The sequence below is a fragment of the Agrilus planipennis genome, unplaced genomic scaffold (genome assembly GCF_000699045.2).
Source record: "Agrilus planipennis isolate EAB-ADULT unplaced genomic scaffold, Apla_2.0 scaffold157, whole genome shotgun sequence".
Taxonomy (NCBI): Eukaryota; Metazoa; Arthropoda; class Insecta; order Coleoptera; family Buprestidae; genus Agrilus; species Agrilus planipennis.
The window spans coordinates 188,834-196,317 of NW_020438947.1; the positions used below are offsets into that span (position 1 = coordinate 188,834).

The 7,484-nt window shown below is 30.8% G+C and overlaps 1 protein-coding gene and 1 long non-coding RNA gene across 2 annotated transcripts in view; one reads left to right on the top strand and one right to left on the bottom strand.

Moving 5' to 3' along the window:
- The window catches only part of LOC108739371, a 169,349-nt gene that overhangs the window by 130,436 nt on the left and 31,429 nt on the right, over positions 1-7,484 (bottom strand). The window lies entirely within an intron of this gene.
- LOC112904542 lies at positions 354-1,101 on the top strand. The gene is made up of 3 exons (XR_003231181.1): positions 354-573; positions 647-873; positions 940-1,101. It is a non-coding gene; the product is annotated as an uncharacterized LOC112904542 (long non-coding RNA).

The following is a 7,484-nucleotide window of genomic DNA, read 5'->3' on the forward strand; positions in this document are numbered from 1 at the left end:
AATCATTACTTATTCGTTATAAAAGTATAGAGATCGCCAAAGAAGTTTCACTTCTTTCACGTGTTGTTTTATTTTTTTTTTATAACATAATTTTTGATTTTAATTGCACTGAAAAAAATGAATTTGACAACAAAATAAAATATGTTACATAGATTTTATTTCAAAAAAGAAATATTTACTTAAGTAAACTAAAGTACTTAATAATTTCAAAAATTGTTTTACCTACGTTTATAAACAGCGATAGTTTCCTTAAGAAGCAACAATTTGTAGGCGTATCTACTATTTATAACAAACAAAAAAAAATTACTAATTCACTTTGTTCTGGTAACAAATAAGTTTGTTGAAAGAAAGAACGCTATAATAATATTTCTAAGCGCTTGCGTGATGCACATTACACATCGTTTCAAATTCATTTCGTTTTTGGTTTTAATAGGAAATAGATGCATCAGATAGAAGTAGTGAGCAAAAAATCGAAGTGGCTAATCTGTTGAAGGAATGGAATTTGGAACTTCTGATTCAGCAGTTTGAGGGTAACATTTTTACAGAATATCAAAAGTATTAGCGGTTTAGATGGTACGTTAATTAAGCAGTTTTTACATATTGAAATTACAGTTTCTTCTGAATTATATATTAAAACATTGTTTAGATTGTGAATATATTACCTGGTTAGAAAATAGTACCGACCCATGACCAGAAACAGAAGAAAAATGGAGAAAAACTTACTTGTTACGTTAGGGTCGGTTAATAGAAGATGATTGTACAATAATGGAATATATTGAAAAATTTTCTCCCTGAAGCAACCACTAGGTTATACACTGGTTTTTTAATAAAAAGGTTTCTATAATCTCTGTACAAAGTGGGATAAACATTGATGTATGTATAAGTGGTGTGGAAGCATTTATGAAAGTGTTTTACTTTCACTGAATTTTTGTATTCTAGCAATCGATAATGGCTATTTGTTGTCCACTGCTGATGGGAAGTTATTTGTCTCACTTTACACTAGTATCAAATAAACATGTTTAATCACTTATTTTTAAGTTTTTTTTTTAATTTTTATTTTTTCCGTTTGTTTTGTTCTATATAATATCAATTGAAATAAGAAGTACGTTAAATGAACTTATTTTATTACTTAATTGTAAGGTTGCCTAATCAGTTTGTTCCTATAACAAAATTATTGTTTTTACTAAATAACATTATTTGTTCATCCAACAATTGAAGATAGTATCACTGACAAATACAAGATATTACAGCATATACGCTTGTTGTAAAAACTGCTACAGTATGTAGAAAAAAGTGACAAACACTTGTTGTGGAAACTATATTATATGTTGTACAAACAACTGGAGTTAGTTTCTGCAAGTAAAAAGGGATTGATGTAGTAACTTATAATTTTGTTATTCGAACAATTACTTTTACAACATTTATATTTATTTGTGGGAACAATAAGATGTGTTGAGGCTATAGCTACTAACATTTTTGTTTGCGGTAACTTTTTTCAGTGTGTAGCAAGTGTATTAAAAATAAGAAAAAACAGTTGGCTGACATATATTTTTAGTATATTACACGTGGCGGATATTCCAAACGGAGCATTTTTGTCGGACTCTTCTTTTGTATTTGTAATTTATTACAATACAGTTGGGGCTGAAAATAAAGTGTAGGTAGATAATAACAACACAATTTTACCTTTATGTTGAAATGTTTGCGGCTGTTCACTTGAAGACGACGTGTTGCCAAGAATTTCCGTAGATAAAAAAAATGTCAGACCCGTTAATATGAACTCACATACAAGGTGCCAGTTTGTAGGTAATCATAAATAATCGCGATATGGTGGAAGCAGCGGACACCTTATAAGCATATTACTAAGCAATTTGTGTCTAATTAATTTTAGTTTGAAATACAATATTAAAATTGAAATTGACTATATTGTCTACAGCACCAAAGTAGGCACATATTCAAAGCGTGTAGGTACCAAGGTGTCTACTATAATCAGGAAAAAACTGCTTTGTAATCTAAAGCCACAATCTTATAGATAATTAATTACGAAGCTTACCTTCGACCTCAAATAGACGTGAATAAAAAACGAAAGATAGTTATTTTTTTTTAAATGACAGTGTAGGAATTCAACAATTTCAGTAACAAACTAAGAAATAGCCATTATTTCCTCAATATCCACTTAGTCTCAATATATACAGTCGATGTTTCAGCCAATCGAAATGTAGATATGAACTTCTTTAAGATTCCGAAATATAACATTGAACGAAATAAGCATGATGATTTAAGCTTCTCGTATATTCTATCAACTTATCCAGTTCTATACTTCTGATGAGTTTTTGATGGTAAACTGCCACAACAGCGCTCGCAGTAGTTGTCGGTAACTAATAAATATAACTGTAAAAGTATGCTTTGTAATCTAAAGCTACAATTTGATAACGTAAATAAATTACAAAACAGTTTATCTTCGAATTGAAATAGGTGTAATAAAATTGAGGGAAATTACGGTAGGGTGATTATGAAAAAANGTAGTGTGCAGCAAAACATATAAAAACAATGATCAAGATTGGCTTCTGTGCAAAATTTGTTCTGGTTGGGCTCATGAATTCTGTGGTGTGTATGTGAATTTCTTTTGCAAATATGTTTCAAATTTTAAACAAATAACATAATATTCTAAAGTTCGTAAAAAGTCTAAATCGTAAACTTAATCAAATAAATAGTTAAGATTTTAAAACTTGAATATTGTGCAATATTTTTTATTTAAGTTCTTAAAGATCTTACGGTGTTGTTTTTGATAGAAGCTATTTTTATTTTGCTTATTTTTCGAGATTGTTGTTATCCGCCTCTAATAAATAGGTATGACTGAATAGTATGTTAAGAATAAAGTCTTTGTTAGAATAACTCAAAATGACTGATGGAAAAAAAATCTTAATAATTATTATTTTGCAAAATTTTCACAATTACACTTTATAGTACAAACTGGTTCTTTCATTACCTTTGGTGGCTCTTCCAATACGAAAATGAAAGAGCCAAAAAACATATTCTTTTAAAATGAATGTTTCATTGATTTTGTTATTGTGTTGGAGCTTTTTCCTATGAATTTACTTGAATAAATAAATAATTTGAAAAAAATCTTCATTTCTTTCATGAAAACTATTCTTTTCCTCCGTTTAGTATACTGGCTCCTTCATGACACTTCTCCACCCAAGTGAATGTACAAGGAATTCTAAAAAAAAACTGATATGAAATGTCAGCCGTCATAAGAAAATAGGGCATGCACATATAGAAAACAAAGAAATAGCAAACTATGACAACATAGATGACAAATAAAAATGAATAGAAAAGAATCAATGAATTAGACTTGTGTGGTTCAGGAACGAACTAGTTCGGCAGAACGATCCCATGTGTGAACTACAAGAACTATTTCGCAGATAAACAAGAAATCAGTTCGTTGGTTCAATTATTTACCACGCAGTGAAGATGGCGGAAGAGACTCATGATTGCTCATGATCAGTGAAATAAACGGCAAACAACCACCTAACCTTAAACAACAGAAATTTATCAGCAGTTTTGGTTGTTTTTTGAAATGTATTTTGACCATTTGGGAATCCTGGAACAGCAATAAATTTTAACGAAAATTTGATGTGATGTAAATCAATATCCGATTATTATTATTTAATTATTTTATTATTATTATTATCTCTCAGTCTTCTCTGTTTTCACTGATTAACTTCGAGCACATGAAGATGGGTTGATGTCAAAGAATCTCATCCACATCTTTTGGGATACAATGTGGAAACTAATTTTCTGTTTTTAAATTTTGTAGAGCTAACAGTACTTCTTCCCTTGAAATACGATCGATGATTATTAAAAACTCCGCTTCTAATTTAATCTATTATGCTATCTGAAAAGTGTAAAGAAATCGGCGTACTATTCCGCATGTATCGAGGATTACTGATTTCTGTAGACTTATGTACGTAAATTTATGCAATTTGAACTCAGCTAGGCCAGCATGTAATGTTTTAGGTGTAACGCCTATTGATGATATTATTGGAATAATATGCTCTGAGTCCATATTTCGTTTATTTCATTAACCAAAGGAATATATTTTTGAATTTTTTCAATATGTTTTTGCTCAAGATTTTCAGTGTTTGGTATCAAGTAGGTAGGTTGTTTTAGTTTCTTTGATGGTCAGTGTCATGCCAGGTTTGTTATGATTTAATTATTTTATTACTACCATTTAATACGAACTATAAGAGCGAACTAGTTCGCGGAAGAATAATGAACTAAGATGAGCTCTCTTTTTACTGAATTAAAATGCCCAAGTCTACAATGAATTTAAGTATTAAGGATTAGTAATGCCTTCGAACTGAAATATTTCTGAAGTAATATGAAATCTTTAGAAGAAGAAAAATAAAAGCATGTAATGTTAGACATTAATAAAAAGTGAAACAAATACAGTGTCTACATAACAACCCGTAGGTAACACAAACATATCTTAGTAGGTAACCAGAAAAAACGGAATACCCAGATCACTATACCATATAATTTTATTAATACTAAAACCTCAGTAGTCTCTTCGAAAAATTAAAAACAATACTTTCTTTAAGTGGTTTCAATTCAAAAAACCTACACCATTTTATGTAAGTATTTAAGTAACTATCACTGGAGCAAAACCCTTTTAGTTCAATACCGCATACATACGCTGTGGTTAGGTAACGATTGGTACCATTTTGATCTGCTAATACATTACTTCAGCATATTCCTTAGATATAGCATATCTTCATTTTGGAATTCGTTCATCGTAATGTTTTTATACAATGTTAACGTCAATGTAAGAGATAGAACTTCGTCTCGCATAATTTACTGACTTACTTCTTGATGGGTATCGCATAATGTTCTTAAGGATATAACTCGACAAGAAATGTTTTTGTGACGTACATAAATGACAAATCTGATTTCCTAACTGCCTGTTTATAGATTGTCAATTTTCTGTTCTATATTATAGTGTAAATGTCATGTAAATGCAACACCTTTCCTATTCGGCTACCTCTAGTATTCAAGATTACAGATGGGGATAAATAGATGGTTACCTCATTGTCTATTTACTTCACTTAGCTTTTCGGGAGCCATGTCAGCTTCAGATAGCCTTCTGAAAAAGAGAGCGACATGACTCTTGAAACGTTAGACAAGCCGGAAACCAACGTACTGTCGATACCAGCCACGGAGGCCTACAGGCCAAAATGAGGAAAATTGGAGTGATTCATGAGAGTGAATACAAGGGTGCTAATTTATTTAGTGTGCATGAATATCAAATTTGAAATAAGAAAGTGTGACAAGTACAAAATGTTATTTACAAAAATCAGGTGTACATGCTTGTAGAATTTATTTAATCCAAACATAGAGATCCACTTTAAGGAAAACCTGATTTACAAATAGCTTTTTATACGATTGTTTAGTCTAATTTTTAAAAAGGAACGGCAGTAATAATATAACTTGAAAACATCATCATAAGATGTCAGCACCGGTTGGACACTTCTTCCTAAGAAGAGCCGTTCTTCTCATTTCATGAAAATTACTGTAATAATTATTTGCGAATAAAAATCTAACCTAGGCAGCAGTTCTTAACTTCTTAACTTCTGAGGAGTATTGTAGAAATGAAGACTTGTCCATATGAACCCTGTTAGTGCTAAAAGTGTACAAATATTAGTATTGGATCATAGCCATTCTTTTCCCGTGATTTGTAGAGAATAATTACCAAACGCTAATTTTGAAACTTTACAGTCAAATACAAAAAGTTGGTTGAAAAAAGGCGGTTGAAATGTACTTTTTCGTCCAAACTCTTGCAGATATGGCTTTTTACTAGATACAAAAGAATGTTACTTTTCAGAGAAACCCTAAAAATAAATTACTGATACTAAATTTGTTTAAGTGCAGGGTAATTTTCGCCCTTGCCGTATTTTAATAATTATCGAAAACCAGATCCAACGTTTCGTCTATTGTTAGATTTTATCAAGGTAGTTCTATTAATATGTAATTAATTCCAGACGTTGCGGATGTAGGCGATGTCACATGTTACATTTTGTAAATTTTAAATTAAATATTAAAACCTAAATCATCCTTGACAATACCTAAAAACAAGAGGCAAATATTCCATGCGATTTTCGATTAAATAAGGTATTTATCCTTTAATTTTGGCTCTGACAAAACGTTACATAAATTACGTTTAAATCGTCAAGTGAAGCATTCGTAGCTTTCCTTACGTTTTTGAATGTATTAAGCCTAACCCTTAAATTTAATGTTTTAACGTCGGAAATTGGATTATTTATATAAATTGTCTGGATTTACTTCTTACAATTTAATGTATAAAGGAAAAAACATAGAAATCAATTAAAAGATATTTTCTACAGAACACTAATAATGATAAACAGGTACAGCAAATTAGCAGCAATAATTCGTAACAGCCGTACGGTGCTATATTCTAATTTTTTGATAACTGTAGAGAACCTTTGCAATATGTAGTTTGTTTGAATTAATTTTGACTGCTCCTCGGTTCCATTTAAACGTTACTTGTCTAACCATTGTCATATATGCAGATTAACTAATTGGCGGCTTATTAATAGCTCACTGTAGGTTATGGTATGCATGTATGCAATTTGAACAAGTATAGAACTTGCTCTACTATTTTATTACTTTATTTTACAATACGATATCGGTTTATTATATTTTCATGAAAATAAAACTCAAGATAAATCTTTAATGTTGTCATGATACGCGAAATGTAACATTATATCCATAAACAATGCTAAGCATGCCTGGCTCAAACACGTACTGGTAATGTATGCTTGTAAGCGTGATTTACGCATGCACGCGAGTGCAGAAAAAGGAAATTCACACGGTCGACTCCAATTTACGGTCCCCTTTTTATGATAAAACATTATGTGTTGAAGTTATCTGAAATATAAGTCCTTATACAAGAAATGTTATTTATATGATCATTGCCGACAACCAAGCACGGACTACAGTGAAACTGATATCACGAATACAAAAAGGAGAAAACAACACGTGCAACCCAGTACACGTGAAAGAAGTGAAACTTCTTTGGCGATCTCTATGCCTTTATAACTAATAAGTAATGATTGGTGAAAGAAAGGGAGAGTACGAGAATTTTAAGGATTTATGTTTTCCAACATACTTTACCTTTAGTCCACCTAAGGAGTATTACTTTAATATTTTTATAATAGTGAAACGAGATATTCAGCAAAGGGTTCGAATAAATAAAAACAATATATTTTCATATTTTTTTGATTTTTCATAATTATTTTCGTAATGATTATAAAAATACCTATAGGTACCAGTACCTACGATTAATGGCACTTAGGAAGTGATGTTAACGTAGATACATGAGGTCGTCAGTCCGAAGACTGGTTGGACACGCACCTCCACGCTTTCCTATCTTGAGCTAGTCTTTGCATTTCCCTAAAACTAGAACA